Source organism: Callospermophilus lateralis, chromosome Y (assembly GCF_048772815.1).
Source record: "Callospermophilus lateralis isolate mCalLat2 chromosome Y, mCalLat2.hap1, whole genome shotgun sequence".
In the NCBI taxonomy this organism is placed as follows: domain Eukaryota; kingdom Metazoa; phylum Chordata; class Mammalia; order Rodentia; family Sciuridae; genus Callospermophilus; species Callospermophilus lateralis.
Window position 1 is genome coordinate 6,636,908 of NC_135326.1, and position 11,874 is coordinate 6,648,781.

The 11,874-nt window shown below is 36.9% G+C and overlaps 1 pseudogene; it reads left to right on the top strand.

The window, feature by feature from the left end:
- Positions 1-2,153: 2,153 nt before the first annotated feature.
- LOC143639717 (TGF-beta-activated kinase 1 and MAP3K7-binding protein 3 pseudogene) lies at positions 2,154-3,426 on the top strand (annotated as a pseudogene).
- Positions 3,427-11,874: the final 8,448 nt, after the last annotated feature.

Below are 11,874 nucleotides of genomic sequence, written 5' to 3' on the forward strand. Positions count from 1 at the left end.
TATCAACTAGAAAGAAATACAGACCAAAACATGACAGGAGCAGTAAAGTTAGTGGAAATCAAGTAATTTAATCCTAACTGTGGACTGAAAACCATGTCAATCATAGCAGTCATTTTTGTGGAAATCACAGCTTGCCAGTCTCTTTCTTTCAGATCAACATATAAAACCAGAGAGATGTCTTATTAATTCATCAAGAGGCTGAGACAGGAGAATCTTGAGTTCAAAGCCAGCCTCAGCAAAAGTAAGGCACTAAGCAATTCAGTGAGATCCTGCCTCTAAATAAAATACAAAATAAGGCTGGTTAAGTGTTGAAGTGCCCAAGTTCAATCCCCAGTAGTGCCCAACCCCCCCCCCAAAAAAAAGAATATATATATATATATATGCATGCATATGAATGGCTAGTACAACATAGGAATTAAAAAAAAAAAGAAGGAACTTCTAGAGAAATCAATGTGAACTGAAAGTTACTGAAATCACCCACCCAACAACAAGGTGAGTGGGGTTAAATAGACCCAAAAGTGGCAACTCTAGAAAGTGCTGGCCTTACCTAATGCTCCATACAGCCATTTTTGAGGCTGTTGTGAGTGATCTATTTCTCAGCAGATTAATTATTGATATATAGGAAAGTTCTTGGTGTTGATTTGTGTAATCTGATAGTTTCCTGAATTTATTCATTAGCTCTAGTAGCCTTCTGATGAAACTTTTTATATCTTCTAAGCACTGGATCATATCATCAGTGATAATTTATAACTCTTCCTATTTTTATCTCTTTTTGTCTCTTGTCTGACTAGAAATTCTACTACTATATTCAATAAAAGTGATGAGACTATATCTTTGTTTAATTCTAGGTTTTAAAGGAAATGCTTTCAGTTTTCACCAGATTTTTGCGTTGGCTTTTTAAATATAGGCTATAAGATACTATGATATGTTCCTATTATCCGTGTTTTCATAATGAAAAGGTATTGAATTTTTTTTAAGCCTTTCTTGGCATTTATTGAAATGACTAATTGATCTTTGTTCTTAATTCTATTTTTTCATTTTTTCTTTTTTTGTATTTGTTCTATTTTAGTTCTGTATACATAGCATTAGGATTCATTCTGACATAATTATAAAATCATGGAATATAATCTATTCTAATTCAGTCCCTTGTTCTTCCCTTTTCCCTTTGCTTCTCTTTTCTCCCTCCCCTTGTTCCCTTTACTAATCTTTCTGTTATTTATATTTGTTTTAAATTAATGTCTTATAGTTCTTTGACCCAGAACCCAGAACAGAGTGGATAAAGAGGGAAGAACAACAGAAAAAGAAGAGAGGAAAAACACATCAACTCACCTTCTTATCAACTGAAAATAAATGCAGACCAAAACATGACAGGAGATGTCGTGATTCACTATGAGTTTCATATGTTTGCATATTTTTCAGAGACCTTATCCTGTCCATTAAATTCAGTCTTCCTCTGTAAACCCAAGGTTTACAATTTTTCTTTACTTTTAAATTTCTTTATCTATAGGTCATGTGTTTATTTGTCCATGTTCTGCTCTGAAGGTAGCAGGAATTTGTGGTGTATCTCTTAAGGTATTATTTCTTATGCTCAAGTTACCAACTTTCTATAGCTCTACAATTTTTTTAAAAAACTATATTTCAGCATTACTTTTCAGTGAAGTTCCTTTTTTGCTCACTTTGCTGAGAAGAAGCCTTCCTGTCTTAGGTCTTGTCTGAGGGACTGCTGGACTATGATTCCTTTCTGTACCCTGTCATCTTCCTTCCCCAGAGTTTCTAATTAATTTATCTGGCAGTGGAAGTAATGTGAGCTAAATGTTTGTCAAATATCTGAATCCTTTAATGTCTTTTCCAAGATAAATCATTTTTACAATTTCTGCAACCAAATTATCATTTTCTACTATAAGACAACTGAATTTGCAGAGCTCTCAGGCAAAATATGAGAGTTTTTCCATTTAGCAAATGTTGATTTAATATCTTGATGCCTGTTGCCAAATTCTTTCCCAGGAGAATCAAAACTACTTACATATGGAATATCATAGTATCCAGATGATAATAGGATGCATAGAAATTACATTTTGCATTTTAATATGGGTATCTATTCTGAGTACCTATTTCACCCAGAAAATGGAGCTGAACATAAATGGTGGTCAAACATGGTTCATAGCTCAAGTGATGGACACACTGATTCACATGATAAGCAAGTAAACAGCTGATAAGTTTGATTCATAAACCATACACAGCTTTAGTGGTTGTGGGCTGCTATCTCCAAATTCAATCTTTTTTTTTTTTTTTTTTTTGTCCTGGATATTAAACTCAGGGGCACTTGACTACTGAGCCACATCCCCAGCCTAATTTTGTGTTTTATTTAGAGACAGGGTATCACTGAGTTGTTTAGGGCCTCCACTTTTGCTGAGGCTGGCTTTGATCCTCCTGCCTCAGCCTCCTGAGCTGCTGGGATTACAGGTATGTACCACCTCCCCCAGACACAATCCATTTTTAATGAATGAACAGAACAGACTCACAGCTACGTTAACTTCAACACCACTTCAACAGCCATCTTCCATGAAAATGGGAATGAATCCATCTGCTATACAAACATCTTCATTACCATCACCTCCTACATACATCCATGTACCTGGTTATAGTACAAATCCAATTATTTGTTACAATATTGGAAGAAGCCTTTTTTCTGGTTTGACTGTACAAAGAGGTTTGCAAATTCTTCCACAAATTCCAAGTGATCTCTATGTCTTTCTTTCTATTTATATTAGATAGACACCTCAGAGTTCATCAGGAAGGTCAACTGTACAAAATACACAATGGCAATCTTAATCACAGAGCCCAGTTTCTTATTATGGTCAATATCCTTTATCTGTTTACCCACAACAAAAGAACAATAACATTCTCAGTATTTTCCCAAACAGCAGTAGATTCCTGAGTCAGCTTACAATTCACCACCTTCTCAGTATCCTTCAGTCTTTTAGCACTTCATAGCATCAAGTGCAATCTTCTCAACTGGGCATCTTGAGCTCCTATGTGATTTGCCAACTAGTTCTTCAAATAACCACCTCATTCGTGTCCACAAGGATCTCTTAGGTATCAGAACCAGAGAAATCATTCAGTTGCCTATCTGCCATATATAGCAAGTAACTTACAAATGGATCTATAAACAAAATGGAAATTGTAGTTGAACCTTCACAAAGATGTATAACAGCTCATATTAGTGGTTTTTCACCAAGAGGTAATCAGCCTTTCCATGAATCAACACTGTACACAGTCACTATGGTACTTTCCTTTAAGAGGAGGATACTGTTAAAGCCATGTAGTGTTAATCCTGTGCATATGACATACATGGAGTCAACTGGCCCATTGTGTGCTCTAGCTCAGTCTCCTTGGATAATACCAAATCTATATACAGTTTTTTAAATTGGTGTATGGCAAGTAACTATTGAAAGTCTCTGAAATTTAGTGGACTAAGAATACTTTGTTGGTCTGGGGATGTGGCTCAAGTGGTAGCGCGCTCACCTGGCATGCGTGCAGCCTGGGTTCGATCCTCATCACCACATACAAACAAAGATGTTGTGTCCACTGAAAACTAAAAAATAAATATAAAAAAAAAATTCTCTCTCTCTCCAAAAAAATAAATAAATAAAAAGAATACTTTGTAGAAAAGAACCTACTTAACCAGGAGCAGCAACTTTAAAAAAAAAAAAAAAAATAAGCCCTTAAGGAAAGTATCAGAGGATTTCTAGTTTTTCTAGTTCTAGATCAGACTGCTACCCAAACAGGTGAATTTTAATTGTTCAGCGTAATTTCATGTAGATTAAAATTCAGTGACTATTAATCAAATTAACATATTAGCTATTTATTCTCTTTACATATACATGACAATAGAGTATTTTGACATATATTACATACATGGAGTATAATTTAATATAATAGGATCTCATTCTTGTGCTTGTACATGAAGTACAGTAAGCTATTTAATTAAGCATTTGACTCTCAGTATTCGGCAATAGAATTGTGAGTAAGGAAAAGGTAAATAATATACTTGTATGATTTACCATATACATTTATAGGATATATACATATATGTGTGTGTGTTCATTACATATATGTATATGTGTATATGCTGAGAGCCATGGCCGAGTCTGTAGGGCCCCTGGCATTTTGCCAAAAGTATTGATTGACAGGCAAGGCATTACTATCTGCCTCTGCCGCTACTTTTGAGTTCTCCCACTACTTTGGAGTTCTTGTGGGGATTTCTGGGGATTCCCTGAGAGTTCCCATTGGGTGGGGAAGTGCAGAAGGAGGGTTTTCCGGGAGAGAGATTTCCGGCTGGGGGTTTCTGGACCAGCCGTGTGTGATTCGGGAGAGTTCCCTAGGAGCATGTGTGAGGTTTTTTTCTTGCAGTTCAAAAATAAAGTTTGTTCCTGCTTCAGTGGCTGGTGATTTGTTCCCAGCCAGACTGCAGCAATTGGCGGCCGTGCAGGGAACATCTGAAGCTTGAGGATAAGTGAAATTGCTCCCCAATAAGGGAAGGCGAGAGAATGGGTGACCATTTTAAAAAACAATGTGTTCTTGTTTTGATTTGTTTTGTTTTTGTTTCAAGTTGCCTATCCCTAGAACTTTCTCAGGCAAACTGGGAAAAAATGGTTGGCTCAAGGTTTGAAGTTGTTTGCCCCTGAGGAAGAGATAAAAATACACCACAAATGCACATGTCAAGAAAATAGGAAAATTGATACAACAATTTTTTGTTCCATTTTTGTTTCATTCTGTTTCGGTTTTGTTTTGTGTTATCTTATTGGGTTGCATTATCTTTATAACAGATTAGAAATTAGTAAAAAACAAACTGAAAGAGTGTTAAGTAAATTGTTAGAGATTCAGACCATGGAGAAAGACATTTTAGATCAAGCAAAAGGGAAGGTCTCTCGAGCTAGGCAGACAGAGGAAGAAAATTTAAAGGAAGAAAGCTTAGAGGAGAAGCAGCTATTAGGGAAAAAGCTACAATAGAAGGCTGCTACTAACACCGTTCTATCACCAGAGGGCGTAATTCAACCAACAGCTCCACCTATGGAGATAGCTGAGTGGCCCTCAACCCCGGTAGCTGATAGATGGGATCCTGTGACAGGACCTCAAAGATTAGCATGCCCTGTACTTGAGCAGGCAGGAGGGCAGCAAATTCACCGTGTTTTAGATTTCAAAACAGTGAAGCAGTTAAAGGAGGCTGTAACAACTTATGGTCCGCAAGCACCCTTCACTGTAAGATGGTCGAATCCATTACCAACTTGGACATTATGCCGGCAGATTGGCTAATATGTGTAAATCTGTGCTAAATGGAGGACAATATTTGTTATGGAAGGTTATCAATGAGGAATTTTGCAGAGAAACAGCTAGGCAAAATGCACAGCCAGTTACCCTCAAAGAAATCTAGATATGTTGTTAGGAAAAGAACCTTATGAGAATCAATGACAACAAATTGAATATGATCCTGGTGTATACACACAAATTGCTGCAGATGCACTTAGGGCATGGAAAACTCTACAGGGGCATGGAGATTTACAAGGACAATAATCTAAGGTAATACAAGGAACTAATGAACCTTACACTGAATTTGTAGATAGGCTTATTCAAGCAGCTTCCAGAATTTTTGGGGATACAGAACAAGCAATGCCATTTATAAAACAACTGGCTTATGACCAAGCAAATCGTTGCTGCAGAGAGGTCATTAGACTATGGAGACATGAAGATTTAAACACATATATTAAATTATGTAGAGACATTAATGAACAAGGACAAGTCTTGGCAGCAGTACAGCAGGCTTTAGATGCTAGGCCAAAAACATGCTATAATTGTGATCAAACAGGACATTTTAAAGGAATTGCCCCATAGGAGGAGGGTTTAACAAAGCTAGGTATCAAAGGAGTAGAATACCGGGTATTTACCCACAATGCCGTAGAGTGAGACATTGGGCTAATGAATGCCATTCTCAAACCACCATAGAGGGTACTCCGTTATCAAAAATGGACAAGGACCAGGTGTTTACCCACGATATCGTGGAGAAAGGCATCGGGCTCCATTGCCAAAAAAAAGACAGGGGGGACCAATGCTCGAGGCCCACAACCCCAAATATATGGGGCACTAGAGGAACCCAGAAACACCATTGAGGAACCCAGCAACACCATCAGGGTAGTGCCCAGGACACATTATCCATCAGATCTCTCATCAAACGAACCAGAGGGAGCGCAGGGTTGGACATCTGCACCTCCGCCAGAGCAGTACTAACTCCAGAGATGGGAGTTTAAATCATTCACACAGTAGTAAAAGGACCTCTTCCCCAAGGAACAGTAGGCTTATTGTTAGGACACAGTTCTTCTACTCTAAAAGGACTTATGATAAGTCCCAGGGTAATTGATCCCGATTATGAAGGTGAAATAAAAATTATAGCTAGTTCTCCAAAGAGTATATCAGTAATTTCACCAGGAGATAGAAGAGCACAGTTATTAATAATACCCAGCCTACATGATAAATTTTCCAATAGTAGTATAGAAGGAGGTTCCAGGGGATTAGGCTCCACAGGTGTAGATTGGGCTGTGCTGTCTTTAAATTTAAATTCATGCCCAATGCTAAAACTAAATATTCAAGGACATGAATTTAATGGGCTACTGGATACAGGTGCAGACCTTAGCATCATATCTCGTCAAGAATGGCCAAAACATTGGCCGTTACAACAAGCCACTCAAACGCTTCGAGGCCTAGGAGTGGATATAGAAGTGCAATGGTATTAGATTGGAAGGATCCTGAAGGATGTGAAGGAACTATACAGCCATATGTATTGGATCATCTTCCTATAAACTTATGGGGACGAGATGTCCTAGATCAATTAGGTTTGACATTAACAAATAACATCAATCCAAATGCGCCCACCATTAGGGCTAGACAAGGTTTCAGGAAAGAAAAAAGATTAGGAGAACAAAGTATAGCAGCACCAATTCAAATAGATCAAGGAATAAATAAACATGGACTGGGTTTTCAGAAGGGGTCACTGAGGCAATAAAAATTACTTGGATATCAGATAGACCAGTATGGGTTCCTCAGTGGCCCCTGACTAAAGAAAAGATACAAGCAGCCCATGACCTGGTCAAACAACAATTAGCTGAGGGACATATACAACCTTCCGTATCTCCCTATAATACTCCCATTTTTGTCATTAAAAAGAAATCTGGTAAATGGAGATTATTGCAAGATTTAAGAGCCATTAATAATGAGATGGTTATTATGGGACCTGCTCAATCAGGGATTCCTCAATTGTCTGCTTTGCCAAAAACCTGGTACATTTTAGCTATAGATATTAAAGTTTTTTTTTTTTTTTTCAATTCCAATTCATCCTGAGGATAGTCCATGTTTTGTATTTACTATCCCTGCACTGAATCATGAAGGTCCTGATCAGAGATATGAATGGAAAGTACTCCCTCAAGGGATGGCTAACAGCCCAACTATGTGTCAAATTTATGTTAACAAAGCAATCCAGCCACTTAGAAATCAAAATCCTGAAATACAAATATTTCACTATATGGATGATGTATTGTTAGCGCACAAAGATAAAAACACATTGCTAGAATGTTATGCCACACTTACAAATTTATTAAAAAATTATAATCCAGAGATAGCAATAGATAAAGTACAATTAAATTTTCCAATTAATATTTAGGAGTTCTATTATCCTCAACCATGGTCCGTCCACCAAAAATTCAAATACGAGTAGACCAACTCAAATCACTTAACGACTTTCAAAAGTTATTAGGAGACATAAATTCGATAAGGCCTTATATAGGCATACCAACAGGAGAGTTGGAACCTTTATTTGATATCCTAAAAGCTCCATCAGATCCAAATTCACCCCGCATGTTAACGCCTGAAGCAAGAAAGGCATTAAAAATCATTGAAACATATATGGAAAATATGCATTTGGATAGAATTGATATAACTTTGCCTTTATTATTTATTGTAATACCAACAAAAAATATTCCTACAGGAGTATTTTGGCAAGAAGGTCCATTCTTGTGGACCTTTATCTTATTCTCCTAACACTATTCTTACTAGGTATCCTGAGCTGTAGGACAATTAGTACTCAAAGAAATAAAAGCAGCAAAGGGAGTGTTTGGAATTTCTCCCAATAAAATTATTACTCCATATACTATGGATCAAATTGATGAGTTAGCTAATGAGTTAAATACTTGAGCAATAATCATGTGTAAATCTAATGTTTCATTTGATAATCACTTACCGTCTAATCCTTTGTTGTCTTTTTGGTCTTCACATCCTGTAGTTTTTCCAAAAATGACAAGAAAAACCCCTATCATGAATGCTCCAAATGTATTCACTGATGAGTCAAATAATGGTACAGCAACAGTAGTTACCCCTGATCAAACTTTTACATTTTTAGTACCCAAACAATCAGCTTGAAAGGTAGAGCTTAATTCAGTTTTACAACCTTTTGTGATGTTTAAAGATTCTGTATTTAATTTATTTTCTGATAGTATATAGTTAATGCTATAGTATCCCTTGAAGATGCTGGTAGGATTTCCCCTTCCTCTACTGTTTTCTCTTTGTTTTCCACTATACAAAGTCTAATATGGGACAGAAAAGATCCATTCTTTATAGGACATATCAGAGCACCTACAGGATTGCCTGGAGCCCTTAGTTTGGGCAATGATTTAGCAGATAAAACTACACATGACATACATATTTTCTCTACACTAGAAGAAGCTACGAATTTTCATAAAAGGTTCCATGTCAATGCTAATACTTTACAAAAGCATTTTAAAATAACTAAGGAACAAGCTAGACAAATAATAAAACAATGTCAAAATTGTGTGACCTTTTTACCACAAGTTAATCTTGGAGTCAATCCTAGAGGACTGATACCTAACCATATTGGGCAGATGGACGTCACACACTTGCCAGAATTTGGATAATTAAAATATTTGCATGTTACAGTTGATATTTCTTCCCGATTTTTAATGGGCTCTCTTCATGCCAAAGAAAAAACTAAAAATGTTATAGCTCATTGCTTACAAAATTTTGCCACTGTGGGCGTTCCAAAACAGTTAAAAACAGATAATGCCCCTGGTTATACTTCTACCTTTTTTAAACAATTTTGCTCATCATTTGGCATTACTCATATAACAGGAATCCTATACAATCCTCGGGGACAAGGCATAGTTGAAAGAGCTCATCAAACTATTAAAATGTACTTATTAAAGCAAAAAGAGGGAATTGGAAAGGGGTATATATCCCCCAAAGATAAACTTAAAATAACCCTTTTTACTCTAAACTTTTTAAATTTGGATTCATCAGGGCTTACTGCTGCGGAAAGGCATATGTGTCCAAAAAATGTACATAAGCCTAAGGTGCTCTGGAAGTATATTCTAACAGGACAATGGAACAGTCCTGACCCAGTGATTATCTGGAATAGGGGGTCTGTTTGTGTGTTTCCACAGGGAGAACAGCAGCCGATTTGGATTCCAGAGAAACTAACCAAAGCAAATTCTACAGACCAAAAAAAAAAAAAAAGGTGATTTGACTCAAATCCATAACAGCTGATATACAGAGCTCCAGTTTGCCTATTCTTACGTCTGCCGACAGTAATTAACCAGGATGCTTTTTTCAATATTTATTTTATTATTGCATTTTCCCACATCATAAAGTTCTATTTTATTTTTGAGCTCATACAGACCTAGGTTAATGTTTTTCTGATCAGTTTTACTTTCTGACTGTGGAGTTTTTAAACATTGCAATGGAGATTTCACCTAGGTAAAGCTACAATGCCTTTACTATTGTCTTATGTGTTGTATGTTATGTGTGCACACTTCTGTTTTGTGTTGTATGTCTGTATGTGTGTATATCCATATATCATATCTGAGGAGTGCTCATGAATAAATGGATCCGAATTTTTTTTTATTCACATGATTTTAATGGTTTAATTTAGATTGGGTAAACAGCTGTTGAAAATTGTTTTAATATGTGAACAAATAAGGAGGTTAACAGATCTATTTGTTTACTTTCACCTTTCCTATTTATTATATTTAACAATTCTGTTCAGGATAATGTAAATTGTTCCAAAAAATTGTTTTCTTAGTGCTTGTTGGAATGTTACATAATTTTTTTTTTAGCATCATTGCCAGAATTCCTATCTTCATCCCAGTGCCGGTGAAGACAAAGATAAAACCAAACTACAGCTTCTTCAATAGTTATCACAACAAACTGTATAAACTGATGCATCAATGAATAATAACTCAACAAGTAATGCTCAATCAAGGAGTCAATTTACTTTGGGAGGAAATGGACATATTGACAGATTTCTCTGCTTTGAACTGCTTGCAGAACTTGCCTGGACTATGTATCACTTGTATGCATTGTGAACTATCTGTTGGTGCAGCGAATTGTGGTAGTGCTAGAGTATTTTTCCTGATGGTGTCACCGGTGGTACAAATTTTTCAAAGGAGCCCTCAATTGGCTTAGTGTCGTGGCATTTTGCATCCTCCTCCCTTCTACTAGTGACGGTCTAAAATTTGGGGACCAACAGAGGTGCAAAAACCTCATCCCCCCACTGGCACCAAGGCCAAATTTGGGGGCCAACAGAGGTGTGGCAAAGAACCTCACCCCCCAACTGGTGCAAAGGCCTATCCACAAGTATGGCTGTATGCTGTATGTCAGTGATGGGTATGATCCATTCGCAGTGGTACCAACCTAAGATAGGAGGCTGATGCCTAGAGGTCAGCTCATCCGGTGACGGGTAAGGACCATATGGTGAATTGAACTACCTAACAGGCACGGTCCCTAAGCCACATTGCTTGTTATTTAATTAAACAGAAGAGGGGAGATGCTGAGAGCTATGGCTGAGTCTGTAGTGCCCCTGGCATTTTGCCAACAGTATTGATTGACAGGCAAGGCATTACTATCTGTCTCTGCCGCTACTTTTGAGTTCTCCCACTACTTTGGAGTTCTCGTGGGGATTTCCGGGGATTCCCCAAGAGTTCCCATTGGGTGGGGAAGTGCAGAAGGAGGGTTTTCCGGGAGAGAGATTTCCGGCTGGGGGTTCCTGGACAAGCCGCGTGTGATTCGGGAGAATTCCCTGGGAGCGTGTGTGAGGTTTTTTCTTGCAGTTCAAAAATAAAGTTTGTTCCTGCTTCAGTGGCTGGTGATTTGTGCCCAGCCAGACTGTGGCATGTATATATTCATCTACATTCAAAATCATGTCCATTTATGTATGAAAATGCCAGCATGAGACCACCAAAACATATTTTTAGATAATGGTAGAAAGAGGCAGTGAAGTAAAATGTATATTTTTGACAGTACAGAAAGCAAAGAGGGGAAAAAGGTTCTTAGAAGGAGCCTAATATTCACCAAATGTAAAATAATTTGGTCTTTTTAAAAAAGAATTTTCTGAAATATATAATGATGTAAGAGAAATAGAATTGGAATGAAGTACAGTAGTAATGGAGATAATTCTTAGATAGTAAGTAAACCTGACCATCTTTGAAAAGTCTATTCATATTATTTCAAGATACCTGAGAATTTCTTTGAATAATTTAAAAAGAAAAGTAATGAATATTCTAATTCAACACAGAGAAACTTGAACATAGAGAAACTAAAGAAAACACAGTTAAACCATAAAGTTATTATATTTTGGCCACATTTGTATGAGCTATGCCACATGTAGATAGAACAGCATTTCAAAGTTAAGAGAGGTATATGTCAAATATGATCAAATGACAGTGTTATGAGTGTTTTTACATATTGAATTTCTTACTTGTCTTACGTTATTTTTCTGTAATGACTTCATTTAATGCTACAGCCTTACTGTTACAT